At 52.6% G+C, this 18,082-nt stretch overlaps 1 pseudogene; it reads left to right on the forward strand.

The window, feature by feature from the left end:
• Positions 1-4,276: 4,276 nt before the first annotated feature.
• LOC141197779 (translation factor GUF1, mitochondrial-like) overlaps positions 4,277-18,082 on the forward strand; it is a 183,989-nt pseudogene continuing 170,183 nt past the window's right edge.

An 18,082-nucleotide genomic window follows, 5' to 3' on the forward strand; every position in this document is an offset into this window, starting at 1 on the left:
ATGGGACACCTCCTAAACAGAGTAGTTGCAGAACACAAAAATACAAACTGACAAAAGGGTACTAGAGGTCCCAGAAGGACCAAGCGAGCTGCCAGATAGGCACAGAAGCACCTGGCTAGAGAAGCAGTCAAACAACACTGAAGTCCAACAGAGCCAAAAGGGCGGAGCTGTAATATAAAGGCAAATGGTCACATGACCGCTATACACAGGAAGGAAAAAACAAACAAACAGGAGGGTTCTAACAATTTGCATGCTTCCAGTCACATTCTGACTAGACGTGTTCGTCCTCGATCAATACAAGGGAACTGAATGCGGCCGAGCACGTTTAATCGACACGTGACCACAGATATGCAAAACACATACTTGTACGTGACCGGCTGCTCTTGCCACTGTCATCGAAGAATCCTGACAGCGTATGATGTGAGGATTCAGATGACCGTAGTCATATAGAGCGATAGTAGACTTTCATCCCAAACTTGGACAACCCCTCTGTGTTTATGTATGTATATCGCCTCCAGACAGAATAAATTAAGTGTGAACAGGCGCTGCTGCTATCACTGCATAATAAAGAATACAGTCGCCTCTGTAAGCGTAGAGATATGGAAAATGAAGGTACTTGGTGCATAAATTGGCCAATTCATGGGAGCCCATCAAGAACGACAAGATGTACCATTCTTTCATAGGACTAACCAAATTTAAAGTGTGCAAATTGAAGTGGTCAGTGCCAAAAAGTGCCTGTTTCTGCCATTTTCCCATAACTCCACCTGATGAAGGCAGCAGACCGCTGCAGAAACGTGTTGTGGGCATTAATACTTCAATAAAGAGGTTTGTTTTATCCTTTTCCAGCGCCTTATCCAGTTTCTAGCACCCCACTGACCACTTCAATTTGCACACTGTTCACTTTTCCCTTGGGAGTTGTGGCTGGAGGCTGCAGAGAACTGGATACAATTTCAGCTGCAGGACCTGTAGGACCTGCGATGATGTCATCACCCATGTGACCCCACCCGGAATCACGATTGGAAGCTCCATCTGCTAATCCAGAGGAGACACTGAAGGCATCGTGGCAGCGCTATCAGCGCCAGTAGCTGTTTAACCTGGGATGTGCGGTCTGCACAACCCACTCAGGTGAGCAGACCACTGTATCTGCACGTATATTCCACTTCCATACAGGTTCACACAAGCACTGCGCTTTTCCACCCCACCCCCTTTTTTGTCTAACCAAATTTAAAGGGCAGGTAGGATCCACTACTAATTAAAAACAACCTTAGGACTCATTCACACTTCTGATTTTTCCACATACAAGAAAAATGGCCAATTATTCTGATCAGACTTTAATCAGAGTGTGACCTGAGTGTCATCCGTTGTTCTCGTATCTGGAGAAATAAAAAAATAAAACAATTCTCCACCTTCTTCATTCTTACAGACCATAAAAATCGACTGCACTGAGATGTCAGAGTGCAGTCCGTTTTTTTTTCACAAACCCATTGACCTTGCATGGCCAAGTGTAATCTGACCCTTGGATCAAAATCGGGCATGTCTCTAAAATCACGGACATGTGAATGGCCCCATAGACTATCACAGGTACGAGTGCTATCCTTGAAGACGATGGATAGCACTCGTATGCAAATATTGCACGTGTGATTGAGGCCTTAGGCTGATGGGAGATCATATACTATTGGAGGTGGTGACTGTCTCCATATCTGACTGATCCCCTCCCATCAGCCTAAGACCTCATTCACACATCCATATTTTTGATCAGATTCTCGGCAGGCCAGTCTGTTCTTCACAGCCAGCTGACGTTCTGAGTGCTAACACAGTGGAGTGTAGAGAGATGCGCTTTGCACAATCTTCACAGGTTACAACCCGTAAGGCTATATTCACACATTGTGTTTTTGCTAATTTTTTTTCCGCTGCCAAAACCTGCTCTCTTGGCAGTAGAGAAAAAGCAGGTTTTGCTGAGTTTTTTTCTGCGTTTTTGTCAGGGTACATTTGTTTCTTGTGCATGCTGATAAAGTTTAGTGCATAAAAAGAAACATGATTCAATTTCCTCAGGTTTTTGCACCAAAAACACAGCAAAACTTGATACCTGCGTTTTTGCTGCAATTTTGCGCTACCCATTGCTTTCTATGGGTGAAAAACGCTAAAAGAAGTGACATGCTGCTGTTTGCAAAAACGCAGCTCTTTGACAAAACAATCAGGAAAAAAAAACAAAGAGTGTGCATGAGATTTCTGAAATCTCAGTCTTTGCTGGTACTGTAAAACGCAGCAGAAAATTCATAAATGCTGCAAAAACGCAACATGTGAACATAGCCTAAAGTTAGCTCAGTTTCTTATCAGGGGATTTCATCCACGATGTTGATATTTCGGCAAATGGACAAAGGTTGTCTTTATAAGTGAAGCTCTATACGTAATATGGACTTCACTATATATGTATGTGTGGCGCCCCTGAGGGTTCGACCGCCACAGGGATGCTGCACCTCTTTAATGGGGTGTAGTGTTCCTCCTCTGAGGTAACAACAGTGCGATGGTCAGGACCCTACCTCCACATCCAACACCACACTTCTCCCACCAGAGGGGGCTAGTAGGCACTAGGTGCTGCCCCTACTGGAAATCGGGAGACTGGGGAACCAAGAGATAGGGGAACCAATTAGTGGGTGAGGGTGGAGGATTCACAGTTTAGTGACACTTTAAATTTCATATTTAATACAAAGCCATCTTGGTTCTGGGTTCATTGATCGTTCTTTGATCGTGACCTTCCTCCCTGAGCGTGGATCCTGTGTGGACCTGCAGAGGATGGAGGCACGGCCCTCGTACCCTGGCTTTGGGTCAAGGGGCAGGTTGCAGATAATGAATGTCTCAGCCCGGTCAAGGACCATGACCAAGAAGGCCCGGAGCTTAGGAGTGTAGCTCCACCGCAAATGGATCCCAGGGGGATGCAGACGGAGCGGTATACGCCACCTATCCTCGCCAACCTGATTTATTCAGAGGGATTCCGGCTGCAAGAGGGGTACCGGCCCCCGACACCTGACCTTGCCACTGTACGTCCTGGTCAGGGAAGTCCGGTAGGCCCTGAGGACCCCATCGGGTAACGGAAGGAGCGGAGCTGCCACCCGTACCCTTTTTCTGAGTGAAGTTCAGAGGGAGACCCGGCCTATCTACACACACACAGACAGGTAAGGACCCGGTCTGAAGTCTAGGAACACTCTGGTGCGGAGTCCTGATTGAACACTGGACTTACTTGGAGGTTGTCGGACCCCCCCCCCCCGTCTCTGGTGACCGCAGAACTCTGCGAGGAGCAGGGAGAAGCCTTCCAACTGCAATCTCCACCGTGAATAAAAACCCTGGAAGTTAACCCCTATGGCCTCCGGACTCTTTATTCTGCATTACACCGCACTATGCAGTACCAGACCTCCTATACTACAACCCCCTCCATCCTGTCCCTCTGCCCTGCTCCACCTGTGGGGAGTAGTAACAACAATGGCTACAATAACACCCTGCCTCAGCGGACTGTAGCGGCGCTGGTGGCCTTCACCAGGTGCCACAGGTGGCGTAGTCGAGATCAGCCACTCAACCCGGATAAGCCCATACCATCCTTTTTAATGTGACGGCCCTGGGCACGGAGCGGGTCCGGGCCACGGCTGCACCCCATCTACAACACAGGACCCCGAGTCCCCCATCTCCCAGGGTAGGGCTTACAGCGTCACTCAACTGGCGTAGTCAGCAGGATCGCGTGCCCGCAGCAAAGGAAGGAATTACCCATTGCTACCGGGTACTGTGTGCCTTACACCTTAGACTGTCATTTCCACTTAAAATGGCGCCCGCCCAAGAAGAACAGATGCCATAGTCTATTGGAAAGACGGTCTTCTAACACCTCCTATCATGGGCCAGGCTCCCACATGGCGCCAAAAGTGTGGACCGCCCCTTCCATCAGAAACTGTCCGCGGGGTAATGCCCGTCAAAATGGATGGGCCAAACGAAGGCGTGGCTGTCAGCATACCGCCCTGGAGCCGCCCCAAAAGAGGAGGAAAAAGAAAAAAAACAACAAGGTGCGGTTATTGCAGTTGAGGTTTGGCGGCCTTCAGGAGCGGACATGGACGCTGCTGGAGCGCAACAAACGGAACCTTCCTAACCTGGCCCAGGTCCTTCCCCCGGCAGGGAGCGAAGCGACACAATACTTACAGCGGGAGATATTGAATTTCTCCATCAGGAAGCCCCGGGTCTTGCACAGAGACTGGATGAGGCCCAGAAGGCGGCGTCTGCTGCGTGGCAGGAAGAAATGCTGCTGCGCATACGAACCCGCCATCAAGGAGCCGAAGCTCAGGGAGAAGCGGTGACAAAGGTCGTGAGCGGCCCAGAGGCAGGTGAGTGTGCTTCACCTGCCCCGGCTGCTGAACCTACCGTGCCCGTACTGGACCTCATGGCCGAGTATCTCCTGCTTGGCGCGGTCCCCTGGGAGCAGGTCTTTGCCCCGGAGCTGCAAGCTTCTGCTATAGGCGGAGACCTGCACTGCCGTCCAACTCCTGATTCGGAAATACCTGAGGCTGCTGGGGTATCCACCGACCCCAACCCGGACCGGTCCGCACTTGCAGAGGACCCGCTGCAACCCCTGCTGACACCGCTACCCGCACCAACAGTCACCTGGCCGGCGGCTGAGGAGTGGGCCTGGGACAACCGGGGGGGGACCTGATGGGCTTCCCCCGAGAGACCCAGGCTGAAGCGCGCAGGAGGAGCGAGCTGTGCCGTCAGCAGATCCTTCAACTCAGCCGGGAACAGCGCCAGAGGGAGATTCGCTGCGAGCGCCTCGAGGTGCGCGCCAAGGCTGCAAAGTCCCGGGCCCGCCAGGAGGAGAAGACCCGTCCAAGCCCCCGTGTGGAAGGGCAAGTTGTCCGCTTCCACCATGAGGCGGGGTGGGGATTCATTCGGAGTTCCCAGCATGAGCACGACGTCTTTGTCAGCCGGCGGGACGTCGAGCCGCGGCTGAAAAAGGGACACCCTGGCCGGAACCTCGTCCCGGGTGACATAGTCACGTACACCCGCCACCACGGGGTGCGGGGGTGGTACGCCCTGGATGTCCACAAGGTGTTCGGGAGCGATGCCCCCTCACGCTCGGCCTTAGAGGACCGGTCAACCTCCGTCAGGAGGAGTGAGCCTTTTCCCCGGAGGGGACCCGAGAATTAAGCAGCCCTGGCGGCTGTAACTTGTTTAAAGTTGTAATGGTTGTGTTTATGTTTTAATTTACATTCCCGGTTTCTAGAGACATTTGGCCCTGCGGACTTGCAGCAGACAGACTCATACCCTGTAAATAGTTTGCATCTCTTTAGGTGCTCCTTATATTGGTTTTATGTAAAACCGTGGCTATTTCTGCCTCAGACCTCAGAAGAAAAACCTGTCTGGAGTGGCTCTCCTGGAGGTCCAACTCGGGATCTTCATGCCCTGCAGCCACCCCAGGGCCTACGTTGGGGGTTTGGGACAGGTCCCTCGTGCTTCTGAACTGCCTTTAAGTCCCTGCACTTTAACCCGTCTGTCTGTGCATAAATGTCTCTGGATGATTCTTGTACTTTTATATTTTTATACCTTTGTACTTTTATATTATATGCTGTTCGAAACGTTTAAGAAGAAGTGCCTCCCATAAAGGGAAGATAGTTTATTGTTCATATATAAAAAAAAAAAAACTGTACCAGGTATTGCTCTTTTGCAGCCCGCGGACGTGCTGTGTTTCACCAGGGGGGAATGTGGCGCCCCTGAGGGTTCGACCGCCACAGGGATGCTGCACCTCTTTAATGGGGTGTAGTGTTCCTCCTCTGAGGTAAGAACAGTGCGATGGTCAGGACCCTACCTCCACATCCAACACCACACTTCTCCCACCAGAGGGGGCTAGTAGGCACTAGGTGCTGCCCCTACTGGGAAACGGGAGACTGGGGAACCAAGAGATAGGGGAATCAATTATTGGGTGAGGGTGGAGGATTCACATTTTAGTGACACTTTAAATTTCATATTTAATACAAAGCCATCTTGGTTCTGGGTTCTTTGATTGTTCTTTGATCGTGACCTTCCTCCCTGAGCGTGGATCCTGTGTGGACCTGCATAGGATGGAGGCATGGCCCTCGTACCCTGGCTTTGGGTCGAGGGGCAGGTTGCAGATAATGAATGTCTCAGCCCGGTCAAGGACCATGACCAAGAAGGCCCGGAGCTCAGGAGTGTAGCTCCACCGCAAATGGATCCCAGGGGGATGCAGACGGAGCAGTATACGCCACCTATCCTTGCCAACCTGATTTATTCAGAGAGATTCTGGCTGCAAGAGGGGTACCGGTCCCCGACACCTGACCTTGCCACTCTACGTCCTGGTCAGGGAAGTCCGGTAGGCCCTGAGGATCCCACCGGGTAACGGAAGGAGCGGAGCTGCCACCCGTACCCTTTTTCTGAGTGAAGTTCAGAGGGAGACCCGGCCTATCTACACACACACAGACGGGAAAGGACCCGGTCTGAAGTCTAGGAACACTCTGGTGCGGGGTCCTGATTGAACACTGGACTTACTCGGAGGTTGACGGACCCCCCCCGTCTCTGGTGACCGCAGAACTCCGCGAGGAGCAGAGAGAAGCCTTCCAACTGCAATCTCCACCGTGAGTAAAAACTCTGGAAGTTAACCCCTATGGCCTCCGGACTCTTTATTCTGCATTACACCGCACTACGCAGTACCAGACCTCCTAGACTACAACCCCCTCCATCCTGTCCCTCTGCCCTGAGGCCCTGCTCTGCCTGTGGGGAGTAGTAACAACGATGGCTGCAATAACACCCTGCCTCAGCGGACTGTAGCGGCACTGGTCGCCTTCACCAGGTGCCACAGGTGACATAGTCGAGATCAGCCACTCAACCCGGATAAGCCCATACCATCCTTTTTAATGTGACGGCCCTGGGCACGGAGCGGGTCCGGGCCACGGCTGCACCCCATCTACAACACAGGACCCGGCTCCGAGTCCCCCATCTCCCAGGATAGGGCTTACAGCGTCACACATATGTACAAAAGAATGTCACTGTGTAAAATAGCTCTTACTATAGTACCAGTGGCATACCACTAATAGCGGCAGATCATATGGCCACATTTGAGCTCTTTAGGAGACCAGATGCTTAAAGGCTCCCTGCTGTACCATTCAGCCATGAGTCTGTGTCTCAGTGCACCAAGCATGATGTCACTATGTCACGTCTGCTGTGCATCGCCTCCGTTCACACGGTGCATAGAGCAGCTCATTGGGGAAACAGGGGTAGGTGATTAATTTTTATATATTTTTTTTATCAGTCAGGACTTGTAGGGGGTTGTGGAGCCTTATACTGTGGAGGCGCCTACTGTGGGGTCATCACTCTGTGTGTAGGGTACCTGTGCAGGCTATTATACTGTGGCTACTTTCATCATATTGTATGGAGGTCCTGTGGAGACCATGATACAGTGGAGGACCTGTGGGCCATTATACTGTGTGGGCAGCTGTGAGGGCCATCATACAATGTGGGTCTGTGGGGACCATCATACTTCTTGGGAACCATAATACTGTGTGAGGGAGGGGAGTTGCTAGGGAGCCATCATACAGTGTGGGTATATGGGGGGCCATCATGCTGTGTGGGTGTTTGTGAGGGCATCATACCTTACTGGGGGGACTATGGAGTCATCTTACTGTGTGTGTGTCAGGGTTACTGTACAGGAATTTACTGTAGGGGGGTATAATACTGTGTGTTGGATGCATGTTTTGTTGTATTTAAATCAACAGGGTGATAAAAAGGGATGAGAATACTAAAGGACTTCAGTATGGGCACATTCACTATGTGCATGCCACAAGACATGTTCATTTCCCTGTCTTCAAAAGTTGAGCTATGCCCTTTGTGAAAGCACCTATATACTGCGATTCTACTTACACTGCAGAATTTATTATTATTTTTTACTGGGGGGGGGGCAATTTGGACTTTTGCTATGGGGCCCCATGATTTCTATGTACGCCCCTGGTTAAGGAGCTTCCTTTCCAGGGTAAAGACTTGTGTATAAGGTAAAATAAATAACCAGAAACAAAAATGCTCCTCCACACCTTGGGCTATGTTCACAAGTAGCATTTTTTATGCGTTTTTGCACTTTTGTATTGCTTTCAACAGTGACAAATGCATTCACCGGGAAATGTCATTTTAACATTTTACAACCTTATCTGGCCATGTGCTGTGTGACACACGCATACAGTGCTGAAAAGACATGGGAATAGCATTGGTAAGATCCCTGGAAGCATCTCTGACACCCAGGTTACTACCTAAAAGTGTGCCCATCAGAAGTGATCCTTGCCGCATCAGAAGATGCAGACTTGCAACTATCCCCGTGCAAATCCTTGTCCCAGGGCAGTGTTCAATTTGTACCTCCCCCATACCTTTCAATGCAAGCGCAAGTATGCAGCCTGCCACACACCCACCCCCAGGCTGCAATACCATACTGCTAACTTGCACTTGAAATGGGGCCTTTTAGTTTGGAGGAGGCCAAAGCTGGCCATTACCTCATGGCTGCTTTGGCAGCGAGGTATCCATACTCAGTCCCCAGCCGCCCGGCGGCCGGGTGTCCATAAACGGTCCCCAGCCGCCCCTATTTCTCCTTGGAAGTTCCCCCACACTTTTCTTAGCCCGGCCTGCTTTAGAGCAGCATTGGACGAGCCCACCAGAGAACCAGACTCCTCCGGTGGGCCCTGGCTTCTCCATCAGGGGAGTTGAGAGTGCCAAGGTGAGGAGCATGATGAGGATGATAGAAGTTAGCGTCTGCTTTGTTTTCTTGGAATGCAAGCGCATGTGACTCGCCCCCTGGGCCGTGGGGCACTCGGATCCGGGCAATTAGGGAAACGATGGGAGTAGTAGTGGCAACCCGGTTCCGTGGCTCAGGGTGGTCAGGCCAGTGGTAGTCCGTTATGTGTTATTGATAATGTCCGACTACGCCACCCGTGGATTGCGGTTATTAGGAACCGCCGCTGCATGCAGACCGCTGGGGCTGATGAGGTGTGCAGCTAGGGTAGTGTGACCCCACGGGAAGAGTGCGGCCCCAGGGCAGTATAGTGGATGGTGGGAGTGATGGTAGTGAGAGTCCCAGTGCTGATAGTGCTGGAGGAGCAAGGAGCACACAGACAACAGGTTGCAGTCCAGGGTCTTTACTAAACAGGTAAACTGACCCACAAACAGTCCCAGCTAGGAGGGGACCTGGATGTCTGAGAGCAACGGGGAAATTGGCCCTGGTCAGGGTGAGGGTGTAGGCCTACCGTGCTTTCTGCGCTCCTTCTGGCTATCTCCTCCTGATAGGGTAACAGCCCACTTTTCCGAGCTTTCCGTGTATTCTCGCCTGTATGGCCTGCGACGTGGGTTCCTTTCTGCTCCCAGCCTTGTACGGCTTTACTGGTCCCTTCGGTTGTGGCAGAGCCTCCAGGCTTCTTAGGCCAAGGAATATACAGTCCCTTGCGGACTGGTTCTCTGCTGGAGGATGTAGAATCCTCCCAGCCTCAGACACCAAAGTCTGGTAAAGTAAGTCTTTTCTCTGCCAAGACAGGCTCACTGCGCCTCTTGTCTCTGGCTTGTGGCTCTCCTTCTGCCACACTTCCTCTTAGGTGCAATACAACTGTCCCTCCCTGCTCTGGGACCTGAATCCTCAGATAGGTCGTCCAGTTCTCTCTAACCCTGCCCCCAGTACCAGCTTTTATAGGGGCAGCCAGCTCCCCCTACTGGCCTGAGACAGGAGGCACTGCATGCTAATGTTCCCCTGACTAGAGAACCTCCCCCTTGCTCTCAGACACAGCTTTAATTACACTTGTGGCATCCAGGCCAGGGTGACACATTCCCCCCTAGTGAAATTTAGTACTCCGGGACTAAACAATAAACAAAGACAATATGCATAACAATAAAACATTAATAGACAGACGACGCACAAATTGAGTTCTTAAGGTCACAGTGTGGCCTGTGACCGGGTGTCCATATCACCAACTCAACGGGGAGCCTTAACCAGGTGGGGGTCTGTCCTACCCCAAGTCCTTCACATTCTTAGTTCATTCCTGGGTTAGGCTCCGAACGCAGTCCATACAAGGTCCCGGTTATAAAAAGTCCATAACCTGTGAGTCCTTACGGTAGCTGCAAGAAACTGAAACAGAGTATTACCAAACAAGCATGTAACTTGGCAAACATTTCAACAGTTGGTAACAGGGCTATTGACAATTTTAGTACACTCTATATTCTCCAGCGAGCGGGTATCTGTCCCTTTGTGCTCCTGGTTGACCTACGTAGCCCACTGTCTGGTGGTGGACCAACCTGGCTTTCCCCACTAGCGTTAGGGGTACAGCTACCAGCTGGGTGTACAGGTAGGGCAGGCAGCTGTCTGCGGGTCCTTTGGCTTACCGCAGGCATGGCAGGCTCACTGTCAGCAGAGGGTTGACTCTCCTGGGCTGCTGGTACAGGCTCTTCTGCCTCTGGAACCGCTTGCTCCTCTTCACCTTCCGGCTCTGGTGTTGGTTGTTGCTGTGCCGGTTGCAGGAAATGCAGGACAGATACCACTATAGCATCATTTATGCGAGTCCAGGACTGAGGGAACTCTCCGAGAACGGTGCTGATCATTTCTTCCTTGTCCTCTGCGGGTTCAAGGTCACTCTGATCCTCTTCTGCACTACGGAGTTGCTCGGGGCACCTTTTGAGGTGGTCTCTGGAGACGACACTAGTGGTTTCTCCTCCGTCCTTGGTGATTACGCACACCTTTGGGTTGTCGTGGTCAGACTGCAGTACGGTGTAGGGTTCCCTTTCCCACTGGTCGTCCAACTTATGTAGCCTTCTCTTCCGCTTCAGGACTTGCTCACCAGGTTCTAGGGGACCAGCAGGGGCGTGTTGATTGAAGAGTTTTTCTTGCCTCTCTCTCACCTGGGCCAGGCTCTTCTCCACACTCTCCTGTACCTTCTTGTACTGCAGTTGCCTTTCCGTATCCCAGTCCGCATCCGGGGAGGTGTCCTCAGGTATTAGGACTCCCATCTCCAGGTCTACGGGCAGCTTACCTGGTCTAGCTCGCATCAGGTAAGCCGGGGTACAGTTTGTAGCATTCACCGGGATATTGTTGTATAGGTCTATCAGGTCCGGCAGTTTTTCTGGCCACAGGCTGCGTTCCTCCAGGGGCAACGTCTTCAGGAGATCAATGACTATATTGTTCATCTTCTCACACATCCCGTTGGTTTGTGGGTGGTAAGGCGTTGTACGAATTTTCTTACAGCCATAGAGGTTGCAGAACTCCTGGAAGATTTCAGCCTCGAACGCTGGACCCTGGTCTGTCAGGACCTGTTCCAGATACCCGTGTGGACGACAGAAGTATTGCTGGAAGGCTCTGGCTGCTGTTTGGGCTGTCAAGTCTTTTACCGGGACCACCACGAGAAAACGGGAATAGTGGTCCACAATTGTCAGGGCGTAGATGTACCCTGACCGGCTTGGAGCCAACTTGACGTGGTCTAGAGCTACCAGCTCAAGAGGCTGCGTGGTGACGATGGGCCTCAAGGGTGTCTTCTGGCTGGTGCGGTCCTTCCTCCTTAGGTGACAAGGGCCACAGTCTCTGCACCACTTTTCTACAGCTCCTCTCATGCCGACCCAAAAGAACCTTCCTCTTAGCAGGAACTCCAGTTTCTTCCAACCGAAGTGTCCCGCTCTGTCATGGTAAGCTCCCAGGACCATAGCTGCATCCCTCCTTGGGACCACGACTTGCCAGGTCAGCTCGTGCGTCCGGTGGTTGACAATCCTTCTGCACAACTTGCCTTCGTAGAGGAACAGCTTGCTCTTCTCCTTCCACAGCTGCTTCGCTTCCTCTGGAGCATCCGGATCCATGCGGGCGTCTTCCTGGGTCAGCAGATCTTTCACCAGGCGGATGGCAGGGTCACTATCTTGGGTCTCGGCCCAGCTGTGGTGAGGTAGGGGATTGATCATCACAGTTGTTAGATCCTCCTCCTTCACGCGGTGAGAGTGTTGAGCGGCTCCATACCGGTGAAACGCGGGGAGTTCTACCTCCTCCAGCTCTTCTGGGTCTTCGTCACCTTCAGGTAAGTGAGGCATCCTTGATAGGGCGTCCGCGTTGGTTTTGCCTGCCCGGTACTTGATCACAAAGTCATAGTTGGAGAGACGGGCCATCCACCGCTGTTCTAGGGCACCCAGTCTTGCATTGTCCAGGTGTGTCAACGGGTTGTTGTCCGTGTACACGGTGAACTTTGCGGAGGCCAGGTAATGCTTGAAGCGTTCCGTCACGGCCCACACCACCGCCAAGAATTCTAGCTTGAAGGAGCTGTAATTCTCCGGGTTCCTCTCGGTGGGCCTCAGCTTCCGACTGGCGTATGCGATCACCCGTTCTCTGCCCTGTTGGTTTTGGGACAGTACGGCTCCCAGTCCCACATTACTGGCGTCCGTGTGGAGAATAAAAGGCTGGCCATAATCAGGGTAGGCCAGGATCTCATCCCCTGTGAGGGCCATCTTTAGCTGGCGGAAGGACTCCTCTTCCGGTTTATCCCACTTGAAGGGTGGCTTCTGACTCCTGGACTTAGACTGTCCGATCAGGAGGTCCTGCATAGGAGCTGCCATCTTAGTGAACCCGGGGATGAACCTTCGGTAGTAGCCTACCAACCCGATAAACTGTCTCACCTCTTTGATGTTCGAGGGGCTTGGCCAGCTCTTGATTGCCGTGACCTTGTCAGGGTCGGGGGCCACTCCTTTCGCGCTTACCACGTGCCCTAGGTACTGGACCTTTGGTTTCAGCAGGTGACACTTCGATGGTTTCACCTTCAGGCCATAGCCTGCCAGGGCTTCGAACACCTCGGCCAGGTGCTTGAGATGGTCCTCGTAGGTCTTCGAATAGACGATCACGTCGTCCAGGTAAAGGAGGACCGTCTCGAAGTTTCGGTGCCCTAGACAGCATTCCATCAGCCGCTGGAAGGTCCCTGGTGCGTTGCAGAGCCCGAAAGGCATACAGTTGAACTCACTCAGTCCCATCGGGGTGGTGAAGGCGGTCTTCTCCTTGTCAGCCTCTGCCACAGGAACCTGCCAGTACCCGCTAGTAAGGTCCAAAGTAGAAAAGAAGTTAGCAGATTTTAGTGCGGCTAAAGACTCCTCTATTCTAGGCAGCGGATATGCGTCTTTGTGGGTGATACGGTTGATTTGTCTATAGTCCACGCACATTCTCATGGTGCCGTCTTTCTTTTTCACCAGAACCAAGGGGGCTGCCCAGGGGCTACAGCTATCTCTAATGACCCCAGCTTCTTTCATCTCTCTTAGCATGCCCTTGGCGTTCTGATAATGTGCAGGGGGTACAGGTCGGTGTCTTTCTTTTATCGGTGGGTGGCTCCCAGTGGGGATGTGGTGTTCTATCCCTTTTACTCTGCCGAAGTCTAGCGGGTGCTTACTAAAGACTCTCTCGTACTCCTGTACCACCCGGTAGACTCCTTGTTTTTGGTGCAGGGGAGTGGAGTCAGCACCCACGTGGAGTTTCTGGCACCAGTCCTCTTTTTGTTTCTGGGAGCCATTACCCTCCGCCTGAGGAGATGGAGGCAAGGGTTCCACGGCCCTGATAGCTTTGTGTTCGACCACAAACAGCTTGGCGAGTGTAGCGTACCTGGGTAAGTGTACTTCCCTCTCCCCAATGTTGAGGATGCGGACGGGCACCCTCCCATGACGGACATCAACCACCCCCCGGGCTGTCAAAATGGTGGGCCTGCTGTCTGAGTACACGGGTTCTACCATGGCTTGGTAGTCTCTACCTCTCAACCCGATTGCAGTCCAACACCAGATCATCATTTCACTTTCGGGAGGCATGGAAATGGGGAATGGGTCACTCAGTCTTACGCTACCGATCTCACCACCAGACAGTTCTACCTGCTGCCGTCTCATCAGGGCTTTTATCTCCTTGTTGAGGACTCTCTGTTGGCTGGAACTATCATTCACTGCCACCTGTTGTAGAATTACAGTTACCTCTGAAAGACAATTTTCAATTAGGTTAGTACCCACAGTTATTTTAGGGTGACTTTCATGACGGTCAATGTCCACAATAATCACTCCCTGTGCCGGCAGTTCAACTTTACCAATTTTAATGGTCATCTCCTTGAACCCCATCTGCGGCACGGGTAAGCCATTACTGGCGATGATGCTCAAGTTACTGTCTGGATACCGTGTGATATCAGCATCAGTCCAATACTGCTTAAAAAGTACATAAGGGATTGTGGTTACTTGTGACCCAGTATCCAGCAAGGCGCTCATGGGGATACCGTCCAGCACCACGGGTAAAACCGGGCGCCCCCCAACGTACTTATCACGCCAATTATAAGGGCCTGGTGATCTTATGCCTGGGGGTTGGCCCTCTGCCCCAGGTTGGACCCGTTTAAATTACAGTACCTGGAAATGTGTCCGGGCTGGTTGCATCGACGGCAAATGGGCTGTCCATCCTCTGCGTAGCGGTCTGTGGGCCTCCCTCGGAACGACGGGATCCTCCTCTGTCGACGCCACGGGACATCCTCCGGACTTGAAGCCAGCTCGATGGGTCTTGATGGGTCCACTTGCAACGCCTGGACGGTCCTGGTCAATGCCGCGACGCTCCTGGTCAGCTCCTGGACTTGGTGGTGCAGGTCTTTCGACGGGGCTTGGTTCAGGGCCTGTGCATCAGCCCCCACGGGACCCATAGAGGAGGGCGCCGTCTCCTGGTGGTAGGTGAGAGCAGGGCGCCGGGGGATTATAGCGCCACTTGTTGCGGATTCACGGAGCACCCTTATGGCCCTGTCCTTGAATTGGGCAAAGGTCAGATCAGGGTTCTGAAAGAACATGAGGCGCAGCTGGGTCCTGTGGGCGCTAGACAGCAGACCTTCTATGAACTGTTCTGTTAGGAGCTTATCCGTATCCTGCACGCTGCCAGGGTCAGCTTGTTTGATGGCCCTCAGGGCTTCCTGCAGATTGAGGGCATAGTCTCTGATGCTGTCCTGTGCCCGCTGCTTACATCCATAGAACCTCATTTTAATCTCAGCGGAGGTACATGTGTCAAAGGTACCCCGCAGCCGGGCCAGAATACCCTTCACAGTCCTTTTCTCCTCAGTGGGCCATGATTTTACCTCCCTTTGGGCTGCTCCAGTTAACTGCCCTGTCAATATGCTGACCTTCTGTTCCTCTGTCAGGGGGTAAATCTGGAACAAACTGTACAGCCTTTCCTTGAAGTCAGTTAGGGCATGGGGCTCCCCTGAGTACTTGGGCAGCCAGGCCGCTCCAGGGATGTAGGGCAGGGAAAAGGGCATCACCGCTGCTGCAGCTGCGTTGGTGGTAGTGGGCGCCTCTGTGTCCGACCTCTTCCTCCCCCCTAGTTAAGCGTGGCCTACCTTCCGACGATCCTCTTCTGTAGGCCGCGGCTCCGCTGCTGCTGCTTTGGACGAGGACCTGGCGTCGCGTCCTGATGACGTCCGCGTCGCTCTCTCTCCCTTCCAGGACCTTGCGCAGCGACGGTGCGTGGGGCGGAGCTTCGGATCTCGCGCGGTTTTGACGTCCACGCCCCTCTTCTTCCCGCGCGGCGTCCTGAAGATGGCGTCCGATGGCGGGAAGCAGCTGTGGATGGCGGGAAGACGGCAGAAGACTGCGGGAAACGGTCCAAGATGGCGTCTGATGGCGGGAATCGGCTCCAGATGGCGGGAAACGACTCCGGACGGCGGGAAACTTCGCCACAGGTAAGTTACAAAAGTCTTTTTCAGGCACGCAGTACCCGGTGGTTGCGGGCACGAAATCCTGCCGACTACGCCAAAGCTGACTCGCCCCCTGGGCTGTGGGGCACTCGGATCCGGGCAATTAGGGAAACGATGGGAGTAGTAGTGGCAACCCAGTTCCGTGGCTCAGGGTGGTCAGGCCAGTGGTAGTCCGTTATGTGTTATTGATAATGTCCGACTACGCCACCCGTGGATTGCGGTTATTAGGAACCGCCGCTGCATGCAGACCGCTGGGGCTGATGAGGTGTGCAGCTAGGGTAGTGTGACTCCCCACGGGAAGAGTGCGGCCCCAGGGCAGTATAGTGGATGGTGGGAGTGATGGTTGTGAGAGTCCCAGTGCTGATAGTGCTGGAGGAGCAAGGAGCACACAGACAACAGGTTGCAGTCCAGGGTCTTTACTAAACAGGTAAACTGACCCACAAACAGTCCCAGCTAGGAGGGGACCTGGATGTCTGAGAGCAACAGGGAAATTGGCCCTGGTCAGGGTGAGGGTGTAGGCCTACCGTGCTTTCTGCGCTCCTTCTGGCTATCTCCTCCTGATAGGGTAACAGCCCACGTTTCCGAGCTTTCCGTGTATTCTCGCCTGTATGGCCTGCGACGTGGGTTCCTTTCTGCTCCCAGCCTTGTACGGCTTTACTGGACCCTTCGGTTGTGGCAGGGCCTCCAGGCTTCTTAGGCCAAGGAATATACAGTCCCTTGCGGACTGGTTCTCTGCTGGAGGATGTAGAATCCTCCCAGCCTCAGACACCAAAGTCTGGTAAAGTAAGTCTTTTCTCTGCCAAGACAGGCTCACTGCGCCTCTTGTCTCTGGCTTGTGGCTCTCCTTCTGCCACACTTCCTCTTAGGTGCAATACAACTGTCCCTCCCTGCTCTGGGACCTGAATCCTCAGATAGGTTGTCCAGTTCTCTCTAACCCTGCCCTCAGTACCAGCTTTTATAGGGGCAGCCAGCTCCCCCTACTGGCCTGAGACAGGAGGCATTGCATGCTAATGTTCCCCTGACTAGAGAATCTCCCCCTTGCTCTCAGACACAGCTTTAATTACACTTGTGGCATCCAGGCCAGGGTGACACACATGTATGTAGTAGCAGCTAGGCCTGAGGTGGTCAGCATTTTGGCGCATATCCTACCTCCTCCAAGGATTGCTGGATGTTTTCCTGCTACTATCCCAGTACTATGACTCCAGTTAAAACAAAGCTTCAGGTGATGTGTAATAGTGGGGAAGGACGTAGCCTTCCTTTGGCACTGAAGTAGTTAAAGAAAGTGTTCCCGTAGTTAGACCTCTCTGAACTGTTGGTAGACCAAGCTAAGGGGTTAGCTTTAGTGGTCCAGTCAATAGAGTGGAGGGGGAACTTAGTGCCCAGATCAAGCCTTAAGTGATATAGAGCTTGTTCCTGACATAATTCCTTGTGGGCTGCAGTACCTGTAAACAGCCACAAGATGCCACTATCCTGGGTGAAGATGTCAGGTTGAGTCTGCTGGCAGTGTTACAGACAGTGATGGGTTAATGCTGTGTGAAGACAGCTCACTGAGGGTGGGCACATTAGGAAAATCTCTTTAGTTTCCAGGATCAGGAAGTGATTCTTCAGTTAGAGATAGGACGGTGAACCGTACGGGCAGCCTGAATATATGGTGGCTTCTAGGGTAGACGGGAGCTCCATACCCTCAGACAGTGGGATCACTAGTGTGAAAGTCTCCCTACGCAAGAGCAAGAGTCCTGTTAGCCGGCTGGAGAAACTCATCAGAGGTAGTGAGGACCCGGGGCACTTCTAGTCTGCAGGAAGCAGAGGAAGATAAATAGGACTCCCGGCTTAGATGTGGGGGAGAGATCGGATCCAGATCACTGTTGGTATTGCAGAAGAGTCTCTTGGGCTAGAGATTAGAGTCACAGAGATGCTTCACTTAAAGAGGGAACCAGGGCTGAAGATGTTGCCAGTGCCTGTGAGAGAGATAATAACCTGTCGGGCCATATCCATTATATCTGCCTGTAAATATTGTACATATTCCTCTTCCCCAAGTAAAGTTCAAGTTCTGGTTAAGAACTTCGTGTCCTCTGAATTTATTGCTGCCCTGGTCCCAGAAGAGAAATGCCTGGAGACAGCCGCGATCGGATGGTTTGAAGTAAGTGGAGAGCACCACATACACAGCCACACATCAGAGGGAGGACACAAATTGTCTGTAGGGTGTCAGAGCGAGAGGGGGCTACAGCTCGCCCACGACTACCTTGCTGGGGCACCTTACAGATGAATGATGGATGAGGTGGTGGCAAAGGAGAGAGCAGGAGGAACAGGGACCATTCACATCAATATCAGGCCAGTCAACCAAACATGTCTTGTAGGATATG

This window comes from Phyllobates terribilis, unplaced genomic scaffold (assembly GCF_046119375.1).
Source record: "Phyllobates terribilis strain yellow unplaced genomic scaffold, ASM4611937v1 Scaffold_87__1_contigs__length_6367161, whole genome shotgun sequence".
Classification (NCBI taxonomy): domain Eukaryota; kingdom Metazoa; phylum Chordata; class Amphibia; order Anura; family Dendrobatidae; genus Phyllobates; species Phyllobates terribilis.